Source organism: Hesperophylax consimilis, chromosome 20 (genome assembly GCF_061612785.1).
Source record: "Hesperophylax consimilis isolate HC1 chromosome 20, BYU_Hcon_1.0, whole genome shotgun sequence".
NCBI lineage: Eukaryota > Metazoa > Arthropoda > Insecta > Trichoptera > Limnephilidae > Hesperophylax > Hesperophylax consimilis.
This window is the reverse complement of record NC_142855.1, coordinates 4764803-4775001: the sequence shown is the minus strand read 5'-3', so window position 1 is coordinate 4775001 and position 10199 is coordinate 4764803.

Below are 10199 nucleotides of genomic sequence, written 5' to 3'. Positions count from 1 at the left end.
TATTACCTGTCCTGCAGTATGCAGTGCACAAAAAAGAGCTTAAGTAGCTTAGCATTTTTAAAGTGTTTGTATATTTCATATTTTTATTTGATAAAACCCAATCAGTTTACATAGCAGAGGGGCCCCATTTATTAATTTGCCCCAGGGCTCTTGGTTACCTAGCTACGCCACTGCACACAGCATTGACCTTGCTGCTTCTGTTAAGGTTCTTATTTCCCGTTCCTTGCCATTCTGTTGTGGCGTGTATGGTACAGAAGTTTGGTATACTATACCCCGGCTTGAGAACAAAGTTGACACAGCTTTATTAATGAATTCTAAGCCGTTGTCACTTCTAAAAGTGATTATTTTGTTACACGTGACATTTTCAGCATTGTTTAGAAAATCTTTAATGCAATTAATCACTTCGTCCTTCTTTTTAATAAAATATACAGTTCTATAGTGTAACGGACGTTGTTGACCACATTATTTATTTTTATCAAAATATGTTTTACATTTATAAAATGTGCCTACCCCACGCCACTGGCGAAATCCTCACTCCCCGCCACTGCTCATTTTGTCCCCGTTTCGGCCAAAGCGGGCTGAAAACTTTGACTCCGAAAGGCATCGGTACCGCATCGCGCACCTACCTCTGCCGAGCGGAACGATGTCCAAATTTTTCCTATGTACAATTTACTAAGAAATATCAATTTATTAAATGTTGCAAATGCCTATTTTTTACTTGTACATCTCCTCGGCGGTAGTTAAATAAACACTATTTGCTATGTGCTACCACTGAGGAGATATTAAAAATGCTGTTTTTGACATATTTGTATAACCATTTTTGTACAATTATTTTTACCTTTTTCGCTTGTACAAAAATCCAGGAACCTCGTAGCATAGTGAATCTTTTCTCTTTCTGAGCGCTATGTTACGGGGAACCTAAGAAAAATACTAACTATTTACAAACTTTTTTTTTATTTTCTGTCGTATCTTGGCTAAAAAAATAAAAAAAATAACTAAAAATCTAGTTATCAAGGTACACATTCTTATAACTGCTATGTAATTAAACTATGTAATTGTTATTCAGGCGAGCTTGCAAAATCTTTGCAAACTCCCAAAATTAAGCGTCTGCCTTCGGCTATACCACCGGAAAAATGAATATGCTACATTTTGCGGGGGCATATAAACGCATTACTGGCGCGGATATAATCCCCACCACCTTTTGGCTGACAGCACAATGTCGGCTGCGAGTCAAGCTTATTGCATATAAGCGGCAACACAAAAAATATTAAATCAGTTCATCTTTACCACCAAAACAAGCGTTTTATTATCAACAAGTGACTTCTGCCCACCAACTGCCTCACCTCGCCGAGTCTTCTGCTCCAAAACCTTCTGGTGTTACCTCATCAAGACCAGCCGGCCCTGCTCAGGAAAAACCGCCAACACCAGAAGTGAGCAGAGACGAAAGCACTCCCAGTGCCCAACAATCACCGAGCACTAGGTGCGGGAGGCAGATTGTTCATAAATTTGTACTACTATCATCATCATCGGCCGTATAGGAGCATTTTCATCGGTTGAAGACACGGTTTGGAACCGGCGCCCAAAATCTACAGTCTTGTGCGGACTCCCGTCCAGTACATATAGCAAGAGTAATCATCTTTTAAAATCAAGAAGTACCTCGCCCCGCCGACAGATACTGCCTCCATCGGCCCGCAAATATCGGCATGTAACAGTTCACATGTTTTAACAGCTTTTGTCTCAGAGTTCATAAAGGGCAGCCGGTGTGATTTACCCTGTAGACAGCCTTGACACTTCTGAAGAGAATTACTTGAGACTTTAATATTATTGTTCTCTAACACGTCTTTCACCTGCTGTATATTCTGGTGTACAAGTTTCACATGCCACTCACTCAAACTTTATTTAACTGTAGTTACATTTGCAATGCACTTTTTATATTTATAACGAACATCCATAATATACATATTTCCAACACGATTTGCTACGGCCCATACTTTATTATTCTTGAAAAACTTGCAAATGTTTTGATCTGTCAACATGACATAACCTTTGTCAGCCGCACAATTTACAGAGAACAAGTTTATTTTTAAGTCTGGCACATACAGTACATTGAATACTGTACATTGAATACTTCTAGTTCCACTTGTCCGCAACCAATAATATTTATTTGAGTACCATCACCTATTATCACAGACTTTTGTGACACTTCTGGTGAAAATGTCGAAAATAGATATTTGTCTTGACACATATGTTCACTGGCACCTGTGTCCACCTACCACTTTGACTGTTGATACAGTTCTTTAGGTATTTGTTGTAGTACAAACGCATTTTTCTCCTTTCCTTTCTTATGCCAGCACTCACTCTTGCTGTGCCCAACTTTATTGCAATAAAAACACTTTTTTTCACTTTTGTTTGGAAAGTTACGATGGTTATTATTCACATGACTCATACACTCAGATTGATAATGTCCCATCTTATTACATTTGAAACACTTTACATTTATTTTATTTGGAGCAGTTTTCTTTACCATAAACGCAGATGACGGCGATGCGACTTCAGCCTTTTCCCTTACTATCTAGTCTTCCACTAACAAACGAGCGACAAGGTTATCATGGGTTTTTTTGTTATCTGGCGCAGACTCCCATGCTGATATGAAGTGTTTGTAGATATCTGGCAATGACATCAATACCTTCGTAATTATGAGTTTTTCCGAAATTTCTTCACCCATTTGTTTGAGTTGATTTTGTAACTCCTGTATTTTTGACAGGAAGACTGACATCTTTATTCCTTCTTCACATTTATATTGGAAGAATCTTTGCTGGATTATGTGAATACTTGTTTCACTTTTTTGTGCAAAAATGCTCGTTAACTTTCGCCAGCAGTAGTGCAAGATAATATATGTAACATCACTTCCTCGGTCATCCTGGTCACTAACATTGTTTGAGCCTTAGCATCTTGTGTCTCCCATGCTTTCTGTTCCTCGGAGCCTTGCCCTTTAACAACTTTGCCTTCAACGACATTAATTAGATTTTGACCCCGTAACAACACCATTGCTTGAAACTTCCAAACATTCCAGTTTTTTATTCCTTCCAGTTTGATAACTGTATCATTTCCGTCCATCGTGTCTTTTAATTCCTTTCTTAAGGCCTGAACAAACCGCCGCGTTCAAAGCGCGTCCGCGATCCCGTGCACGGTGGCGATCAGATGTTGTGTATGAACTTGTAGCAACGTGTTCACATCGAAGCGTTCTCAGATTGGCCGCGACGTCCTGTGCAGCGTCTGGACGTGGCGATCGCTCGCGTCCGCGATCAGTTGCTGCTTGCAGGATCTGCACGCTGCACGCAACGTAATTATCTCCGAGTTTGTGGTATTTCTCATGATGTCGGATACAAATACAGAGAGAATGATCAACGAAATTAGCATCTGCCGATGGTTTTTTCATGTTTTCAGCAATTAAATTACAATTATTATCACTTTCGATATAAAATATAATAAACATAATCGATTAGCTATGAATATTCATATTTTTTCCGATATTAAATCGCTTATTTTGAGATGTGTATTGACTACACAGCACCGGAACGCGTGTATTTTTTTAGCAGAGTTCTATGTTTATATTTTGTACAAAAGAAGTTGTAAGAAGTTATTATATGTGTTCGATTAATTTGTTTTATGTAAGTGTAAATCATTCTTAAGAATTTTGTCCCCATTAATCTGATATTTAAAAAATTGAAATCGAAAGAAACTCTTGTAATTGAAATTCATTAAAAAATAGTTAATTCAAATATACATAAATTCTAACAAAATTGCATTATGGGTTTCATTTTATCCTACCAACCCGTCGAAATTATTTATCTTACCAAACCGTCTTTTAAGTAAATTTACACTTTTCAGGGGCTTTTTCACCATCTTCCTAATAGCTTATCTACCCTAATAACGAATATTATTAAAATAAAAATAAAATACATGCAGTGGTTAAAAAAATCGCCCAACTTATCCACTATATAGCCACTATACATAGGTTCGATTACCGAATTATAAACTCCAACTTAATTAATAAATAAACCGTAAATCGTAAATCGAAAATATTCCTTATTAGGGTAGATAAGCTACTATCTTCATCATCTGCAATAGCCGCTAGAAGTAATAATTCTTCTTCAGATTCGTCTCCAAACATGATTATGATTATTTAAATGGTTCCCGCTCCGGGCTATACCTACCACACAACCGACACGAACGAACGAGTGCCACGGACGCCAGCTGATCGCTAGTTGATCGCTAGTTTGGTGTGAACGGTTCTGCACGCACACAGGACGCTCACCGTGCACGCCATCGCGGACGCAAAATGATCGCGGCGGTTTTGCCTTGCCTTTACTAGTTTTTTCCTTCCTTGTAGCCGAATGTAGCAAGTGTTTTTCTCCTTCCCGGCAACTTAACTTCCAACGCCAACACGCGTGTGGTGTTTATTTTCGTTTCTCCGGTAATTGTTTTCAACTAGTAACTTCACGGAAGATTTATTTTTGATAGGTTTGTGACCTGTGGTGATCTGGGCCCATAACCTGTTGTAATCTTCTGTGTTTATTAAATTAAAATATAACACTTTTAATAACTGGTTTTATTGACGATGTACGTATTACAAGAAAGATGGAAGCAGTGTACAGAGCATAGATAAAAGAAAACCAAATGGGTTACCACACACAACATGTTGCCAACTTTTAAACTAACATTATTATTATAGAAAATAATGTAGTACATTGCATGTTTTAACCCACAGCTTTTAAACTGATAGTCGTACTCGTCAAAAACATATAATTCAAACAATTAACAATTGTCTATGATTTGACTCAATAGCCGTTTTTGACAGCACCGTAAATAATATCAATATAGTGTCAATAAAACAACCTCATAACATAACCCGCTTAAAAAAACAATATATAGTGATACGCTAGACAAAGTGGCAGTATTTGTGACGGTGGCAGTGAAATTAAACATTTGTAAATTGAAGTGCAAAAAGAGTATTGTCATTGTAACCCAAAATCAAATTTGGTGAAAACATACAATAACCATAGACAATACAAAACTATTTCGCCATAGACAATTTACATAAATTAATATATACTTAGGGGCATTTTTGTTCCAACATTAATAAAAATATAATTAATAAACCAAAAAAAAAAAAAAAAAAGAAATAGGAAATGGCAAATACAAGAGGAAAGGGAGTTATAACGGAAACCGAAGAAAAATTTAACATTGATAAAATTATACAGATTATTGAAAAAAAATTTGAATCCATGAAAAAAGAAATTATATCAAAAATTGAAAAACAAACCCAGGACACTCAAAAAAGCATTGATTTTATGAGTAGTCAGTACGATGAACTAATAAAAAAACTAGAAATAACAATTCTACAAAATAAAAAAATTGAAAATGATTTTGAAAACATAAAAAAGGAACACCAGGAAAAGAATATCATTATTAAACAACTTGAAATAAAAATTTCAGACCTCGAATACAAATCTCGGTCTAATTTCTTAGAAATAGCGGGCATTCCCCAAAAAAATGGAGAGCAGCAGATGGAGATAGTAAAAAGAGTTGCGGCGGCGGCAGGAATGGAAATCCAGCACAATGATATAATTGATATAAAAAGGACACATGATAGAAGGAACAATGCGCCACCGAAACTGCTAGTGGAATTTGCGGAAAAAAAGACAAGAGACAATCTTCTTTCTAAAAGGAAAAATATTAATTATGCAGCTATAAAAGATATCTCCACCGAACCAATCTATATTGCAGAGGAATTGAGCCCATATCAAAGGGAACTGCTCTGGAAAACGAAAAAATCTGCCAACGAAAAAATGTACTCCTACGTTTGGTTCAAAGATGGAAAAATAATGATGCGAAGAATGCCAACCGAAAAAATAATTTATATAAAACATGTAGATGATATAAAAAATATTGTATAACAAAAGGGCACAAAAACGATTACGAAAAAAATATAAAAATGGCAGACATTATATTAACCTCGGACCCAAATGATCTATCGAATTTAAATAACAACTCTTTCAATATACTACACAAAAACATAAGAAGCATAAGAAAAAATTTTGATGAATTGCAAATTTTATTAAAATATTTAAAAGTTAATTTTCAAATAATAATACTTACTGAATGTTGGATAAATCATAAATACATGAAATTGGAAATTGCTGGATATACAACCTACTCAAGTTTGAATAACAAAAAACAAAACGATGGTGTAATTATATGCATTAAAAACGAAATAAAAGCCGAAGTTGAAGAAATTATTATCACAAATGCCAATTGTTTAAAAATTAAAATCAGTAAAGAAAAAGCTATATTAGCAATCTATCGATCGCCCTCAACAAGAAACATCGACCCATTCCTTAAATCCGTAGACAAGGAACTCTGCCTTCTTAAAGAAACGAAAAACATATTTATTATTGGAGATGTAAATATAAATATTTTAGAAAATGGACACCCTAAGCGAATTCAATATCTGCAGATGCTAGCATCCCATGGACTGGAAAGCTTAATAAATGTTCCTACTCGAAAAGTGGACAACAGTGAAAGTTGCATAGACCATATAATGAGTAAAACAAAAGACATTACTCAAACTGTTGTATTTAATTCAACTATAACCGATCATTATACAACTATGCTTTCAATAAAAATAAACAAGTCAAATAAAATGAAGAAAAAACCATTAACAACAGAAAAAACAGAAATCAACTGGAATATCATTAAACGTAATCTACAATGTACCGATTGGAAAAAACTGCAAAGTATGAACAATACAAATGATGCATGGAATTATTTCATAGAACTTCTTCAGAATAACATACTATCTAATACCACAAAAATTACTAAGAAAATCTCACACAAAAATGTACATATTAAACCATGGATTACACAGAATGTTATAAACTGCATAAGAAAAAGAGACGAGTTACACAAGAAACTTAAAAAAATTCCATACGATATACACATGTTAAGATACTACAAAAGATACAGAAACGTTTGCAAAAAAGTTATTATGTGTACAAAAGAAACCTACTATAAGAAAAAAATTGTAGATTGTAAACAAAATCCCAGGAAAATGTGGCAAATAATAAATGAAATAACCAGTTCTAAATCTGCCAACGTTACATCAATTGACGTGCTGAATATAAACAATGTTCCCAGGACATACGCTGATAATCCTGACCAAATACTTGAATACGTCAATAATTTTTTCATAAATATAGGATCAAATCTAGCAAAGCAAGTTACAAAATGTAATGAAGATGTACAAATAAACGAACCACCTGAGCAAGGAAATCAGCTCAATTTTAAACAAATTACAGCTGACGATATCAAAAACACAATTTCTTCTTTAAAATCAAATATTTCTTCAGGGGAGGACACAATCTCAACCAACGCAATAAAATATCTCTGTAAAGAACTTATCGAACCACTTACATACTTAGTCAACATGTCTATAACGAATAGCATATTCCCTACAGCCCTCAAAAAAGCGATTGTTATACCAATATTTAAACAACGATGTAAAAATGACATAAACAATTACCGACCAATAAGCCTACTAAATACATTTTCAAAAATATTGGAAAGAATACTAAAAAAACAACTCTTATCCTACTTAGAAGACAATAAAAAATTATCAAAAACTCAGTATGGATTTAGGGAGAACTTAAGTACTAGTGACGCCATAGAAAAAATTACCGATATGATCACTAAAAGTTTAGACAGTGGAGAAAAAACTTTGGCAATCTTCATAGACTTACAAAAGGCTTTTGACACAATAGATCACAAAATACTTTTTTCAAAACTTTCAAAAATTGGTATGTCATGTACAACACTAAACTTACTAAAAAGCTATATGACGGAGCGTACACAGAGCGTCCAAATTAATAAGAGAAAAAGCAAACCTCTCCTAATCAACCATGGAGTACCACAAGGAAGCGTACTAGGTCCGATATTATTTTTAATATACATTAATGATATCTGTAACCTAGAAACAAGAGGAAAAATCATTAGTTTTGCTGATGACACAGTAATTTTATTTAAAGAAAAAGATTGGATAAATACCTACAAAGAAGCTGAACACGGACTTGGTCTCCTGCAAAACTGGCTTAAAAGAAACTCCCTGACGCTTAATGCCAATAAAACAAATTATCTGACATTTTCTAAAACAGCCAGAGGGCAGCCGTCAGAGGACCTTAATCTCAAATTACATTCATGCCAAGGAATTTATCAAAAAAATCGAGGCTTATCATGCCTCTGTCCCACTATAGCACACTCCAAAAGCATCAAATATCTTGGAATTGAAATTGATGATAATCTCCGTTGGAACTCACATATAGATGTAATTAAAAAAAAACTAACCAGGTACATATACTTATTTAGAAACATTCGCAATATCCTCAATATAAACGATATTAAAAAAGTATACTATGCTTTGTGTCAATCACAAATAGAGTACGTAATAACTGGATGGGGGTCTGCCTTGAGCACTCACACAGAGCGGCTCAATATAGCACAAAAAGGAGTATTAAAGACTATACTGAAAGTTCCGCTTAGAACTCCGACAGAAGAAATATTCAAAAACTTCAATGTTTACAATGTACAGAAACTATATTCAAAAAATATTTTATTTAAACTGAAAAAAAACATATCCGAATACTCCAGTGCCCAACATAAATACACAACCAGGGCAAAAAGCGAAAATATCCTGATTACTCCCAGTTTGAACACATCCTTTGGACAGAGAAATTATAAATTCCATGCTATAAAATTGTTCAATGCTCTACCAAATGAAACCAAAAAAATAAACGAAATGAGTATATTTAAAACAAAAGTCAAAACATGGCTTAGAGATCAAAGTAATAATCAACTTACAAACATTATGAAGACAATGTAAAGACAATTCAAAACTAAATACAAAAATTTAAGAAAAACTACAGGCCGCCTCAGAACAGGAAACCCTAGTGAGGAGGACTGTGAAAAAAATACAAAAAATATACTTATATTATACTTACAAATTTTGCTATTGATATTAATAAAAAAAAAAAAATGTAACACCACTTTTGTTCAACATATATTTACTATAACAAAGTGCATATCGATACAATTCACAAATACTTGTTTGACAACAAGTTAATTTTTTAAATCAACGTAGACACACACGAAAGTCAAATCAGATTATTATAAGTTGTTTAAATACATAATTCATAGTAAATTCTAAGGTTGGGTACAAAAATGGGTTTCCATAATTAACAGCCACAATTCTTAGAAGTACAATGAATGTACGTACAAGTTATTGTATGCTATTGTTATTATTAATTTTACAATGGTAGAAATTAATGTGTCAAATATTATTTATATTCTTAGAATTATGCTAGCAACGAAAACGCTATGGGTTTTATCTTATCGCTAAAAAGGTTTTTTTCCAGTATGGGTACGCATATGACGAATTAAATGTCCCTTGAAAGCGGAGGAATAGCTACAAATTACACATTTATAAGTTTTTTCTTCAGTATGGGTAAGAATGTGATGTTTTAAATTTCCCTTAACAGAACATGAATAGCTGCACAAGGAACATGAATAAGGTTTTTCTCCAGTATGGGTAAGCATGTGACGATTTAAATTTCCCTTTTCAGAACATGAATAGCTGCAAAAGGAACATGAATGTGGTTTTTCTCCAGTATGGGTAAGCATGTGACGATTTAAAGTTCCCTTTTCAAAACATGTATAGCTGCATACGGAACATGTAAAAGGTTTTTCTCCAGTATGGGTAATCATGTGACGTCTTAAAAGTACCATTTGAGCACATGAATAGCCGCACAAAGAACATGAATAAGGCTTTTCTCCAGTATGGGTAAGCATGTGACGATTTAAATTTCCCTTTTCAGAACATGAATAGCTGCAAAAGGAACATGAATGTGGTTTTTCTCCAGTATGGGTAAGCATGTGACGATTTAAAGTTCCCTTTTCAAAACATGTATAGCTGCATACGGAACATGTAAAAGGTTTTTCTCCAGTATGGGTAATCATGTGACGTCTTAAAAGTACCATTTGAGCACATGAATAGCCGCACAAAGAACATGAATAAGGCTTTTCTCCAGTATGGGTAAGCATATGACGTTTTAAATTTCTCTTTTCAGAACTTGAATAGCTGCATA